Genomic DNA, 4,094 nt, shown 5'->3' on the forward strand with positions numbered 1-4,094 from the left:
CAAGTGCACGTTCACTGCTCTTAGCATTGCAAAGCCAAAATAACTGGTTTGTGCTTCATCCATAAAATTGCCAGCTAAATATTCATTCTGGAGTCATTACTGCAGGTGTTTGTCAAGGAAGATGTACAAAGCACCCTGAACATGTTTAGCATTTCATGTACCAGGCTGAACTGCAGGAGTGACAGGTTGAAAAATCTTGTTTGGACTCATAGACTGAAACCATTTAATATAGAAGTCACTGGTGGACTATAAATATGGAAAGCCAGTGCGCCACATTTTTAGAGAATCCCCATTCTGTATGTCTTTTAAACATATTGAAACTTCAGAGAAGCTGTAGAAGTTAAACTCACCAATTTTTGCTTTGAACATCTACACTTCTTCAACAGTGGAACTTTCAGAAGCTCAAATGCCTGCACAAAATACTCTTTATTTGAATGTGCACTTAGATTAACTGATCCCACAAAAGCCAACTCTGTTCATTTAGGCCAGGAATTACCCAATTTGCTCACATAATCTCAGCAATTACATGTTCATCTTTTTTTTAAATATCAGACCTATGTGTGTGATTTACGTAGTATGTGATCTTTTTACTTAACCTCAAAGATATTAATCTTTATTAAAGAGGATGAGAGGCAAAGAGGGGGAAGAGAAGCCAGTGACAGATACTCTGACAGTGAGGAAAAGTAATTTATAAAGTGAACATCAGTAAACATTAGGAGTGACATATTGATATCAGCAGCCAGGAAACGGCTGGCCGAGCTAGGATGAGGTATTGCACCTTAAATTGTGGCAACCATATTTTTTTCCCAAGGTTGATCTTTTATATTTTTTAAAGAGAAATTTACTATTATGCCTTCTGCTTCCCCTATGGTAAAATGCCAGAAATTTGACTGAGATTTACTTAAAGTGACAGCAATGCCCCATTTTGTCCAAGAAAGATGATTACTAAATGTCATGTCTATCTACTCTCATGTGGATCACTTATTTGACATGTTCGTGTCTCAGCTTCATAGCAGTTTGCAGCATGTTTTCTGGTGCTCTGAGGCAATCTGAAATCTTTGTGGTGCAAACATGAGCTGGCCAAAGGCAGTTCATTAAAATAAATAAATAATGCAGTTTGGAGTCGCTGCTCTCTATTCCAAGGGTGTCAGGCCAGAAAAAAGCATAAAAAGCCCTCACAAAACCAGACCAAGAGCGTATGTTCTGGTCAGGCTGCCAGAAGGCCATTGCTGGTGGGATGCTCTTGCCATCTCAGCTGATGCAGAACCACACCAAAAAGAAAATATTAGCGTATTTAAATACAGAAAATAACCTTGTACCATTTACTGTTCTTCTTTTTTTTTTTTTTTTTTTTTTTAGAAATCTGAAAAATGGCACACTCTGAACCAGGGCAGAGTGTGGATTTTCCCACTTTGCTGCAGGACCCCACTCTGCTGAATTCCTGGAGGGAGAGATGCAAAACCCAGCTGGGTGCAAGGGAACCATCAGCACGAGCTCCTGAGGTGGGGAGTCCATTTAAATCTCCTTTGCTGAGCCTCAGAAGTGACCCAAGCAAAGCAAAATGGAAAGCAAGGCAGAAAGGCTTTTTGCACAAAATGGAACAGTAGTCATGAATAATTAATGGCCTTCTACCTTCCTTGCCATTTTAAGTTGTCTTTCTTAGTACTTATTGCCTTCCAGTCCAGAAATGTGTCTGCAGATTAATTCATGCATGTTTTGCAGCAGCAAGTCAAGAATTAGGGTGTGCGCTGGAGATGCAACCTCCCACCAGACCCAGCCTGATCCAGCAGTGTCCCAGCCAGAGCCAGGGAATGCTCTCACACAGATTCAGGCTCTGGCATCCTCTTAGCAAGGCCAAGAGCTCTTTTTCCCATCCTCTTCTAAAAATTTCTACCAACCCTTTTCAAATACGGAAGTTAATAATAGCAGAAAGGGCTTAAATTCTGAAAGCAAGGACATACATACATGTCATGAGAAGGACATACCTTTGGTTTGCTCCAGCACCAGAGATTCACAGATTGCCATATATTTACAAATTTTGAGGTGCAAATACTACAGTCATGAAATACAGTGATGATATTGAGTCCTGGCTTGTCCTGTTGACTGCCCTGTGCTACCAGTGCAGTCACACTCTCAGTCAAGTTTGTGTCATCAGCCAATCTAAGGGCGGCTCTGTAAAATCCCAGATTTTTTCTCCCAGACATTCCCTTTGATGCCCAGCTGCCAGCTCCCATGTGGGCACTCACCTCAGACAGAGTTTAACTCCCAGAAAACCTGCAGGAGCAGCAAAACCAGCTCAAAATGCATCCTATGTAATAAGAGCGTGTTTTTTTAGTGTATGGTGGAAGATTAAAGCCATTCTAAATGAAAGTAGAGTGTGTAACTGGGTACAAGATTTCTAAATAGGTGGCACATGTCAGCAGGCATTACAAGAGTATCTTTAGGTGAGCCTTTGATATTGACTGCTGAATAGTTCAGTCAGAGAGACGCGACCAAGTGAGAGTTTCACTGCCTTGATTTGTTTTCTGGCTAAAATAAATCTGAATAGAATACACTTAAATTATCTGTGATTTTTCTGCCTTTAAAAGGACACATAAAAGCTCATGAGATCGCTGCGGTCCCTGGGGAAAAAAAAAAGGAATGGGAAAAAGAAACCAGGAAAACCATGAAAGATTCATTTTAATGGAATCCAGGTTTAGCTGTTTCATATTTAATAATGTTTAATATTTCATTTACTACTGGGGACTCACCTTTTTCAGAAGAATGTGAGATCCAAGGCACTATTGTGCATTAAGATTTTATGTCTGACTGTAGCAATATTATAAGGGTTGGCACTGGAGCTGCTCAAGCCTTCTGCAGAAAGCCTGGAAGCAACAAGGTTTCTTTCTTTTTCCCTACAGCCAAAATAGGAGCTGAAGCCCCGGAAAGTCGTGGGGTAGAGCTGTGAATCCTAGCAACAGGAGGGGAAAGAACTGTATGTTTCTTCACGTCCTCCAAGTGTTGGTGCCTTCTGGTACATCATTGACAGGAAGAGACAGAGACCATGGAAAGGCCCTTCTTGCTGATGCGTCAAGAAAGGGCGTGTTTTTTCCAGTGGGATGGGTGAGTTATGGGAGTTTGGGGGGAAAAACAAGCAAAGCAACACCCCAGAGTTCATACTGTTGTTGCTGTTGCACTTTCCTTCATCACAAGGCACTTCTGGTGCAGTTTTTTTTCAATTTTCTGTGCTTTTAGTCTTTTCTCACTGATAATGTGAGCTTTTCTTTTTAAGTGAATTATGAAAATTTGCACTCAAAAGTGTGAGTATATAGTTCTGCCAGAAAAATCCATCATTCTGTGGCCTGCAATGAAATCATGGGTGATAAAAGCTACCACCCATGTTCAGCAGAAAGGGAACTGAAACAAGACCACATTTCCTGGAAGAAGAGGCTCCTTTTAAATATGCAGTAGTCTTTTCTTGCCAATATTAAACCAGCATTTCCTCCTAGACAGCCTGTCAATACAGTTTGACCTCTCTCTGCATATTCTTCGGAGCCTGAAGCACTCAGATAATCTAGAACAGTTCCCCAGTTCCACCCTAGGAAGGTGGGGTTCAGTCAAAGAGAAAGCCACAGAGCCTGGTACAAAGAGCAAGGTGGGATTCTAGACTCCTTTGTCCCATCACTGTGCTCAGAAATTCACCATTTCCCAGCTGATGCCAGTTTGTCTGGTTTTGCCACCAGTTTTGCCCTTGGGAGAATCTTGCAGGCTCTTAGGAGCTTTGCCTGGATGTGAACTGTGGGAAGAGGGGCGTGGAGAAGAGCTGGGATGGAGGCATCTTGTTGTGTAACGTGGCCTGCTGCTTCTGTTGAAAGACAAATTTTGTGGAAAATGGCTCTCGTGCGTTGCTGTCTTGGACTGGACCAGCTGCTGCAAAGGTGAAGCACAGCCCCAGACAGAAGGATGCAGCAGAAGAGAAGAATTTGGCTCCCAGCTCTCACCAAAGCTGAAGAAGGGTCCTACGAGCACTTCTGCCTGTGGGGACCTGTTCAAAATGCACCCCCTTCCTGCAGCAGCTCCCTTCAAGATTTTCCAAAAAGATTTCTTGCCAGGAG

General features: G+C 42.3%; 1 long non-coding RNA gene across 2 annotated transcripts in view; it reads left to right on the forward strand.

Moving 5' to 3' along the window:
* LOC116452487 overlaps positions 1-4,094 on the forward strand; it is a 32,850-nt gene that overhangs the window by 20,046 nt on the left and 8,710 nt on the right. For both annotated transcript variants that reach the window (XR_004243514.1, XR_004243515.1), the window contains exons 2-3: positions 1,360-1,502; positions 2,901-3,102. This is a non-coding gene — a long non-coding RNA (uncharacterized LOC116452487). The remainder of the gene's footprint in view (positions 1-1,359; positions 1,503-2,900; positions 3,103-4,094) is intronic.

The sequence above is a fragment of the Corvus moneduloides genome, chromosome 17 (genome assembly GCF_009650955.1).
Source record: "Corvus moneduloides isolate bCorMon1 chromosome 17, bCorMon1.pri, whole genome shotgun sequence".
NCBI classification, from domain to species: domain Eukaryota; kingdom Metazoa; phylum Chordata; class Aves; order Passeriformes; family Corvidae; genus Corvus; species Corvus moneduloides.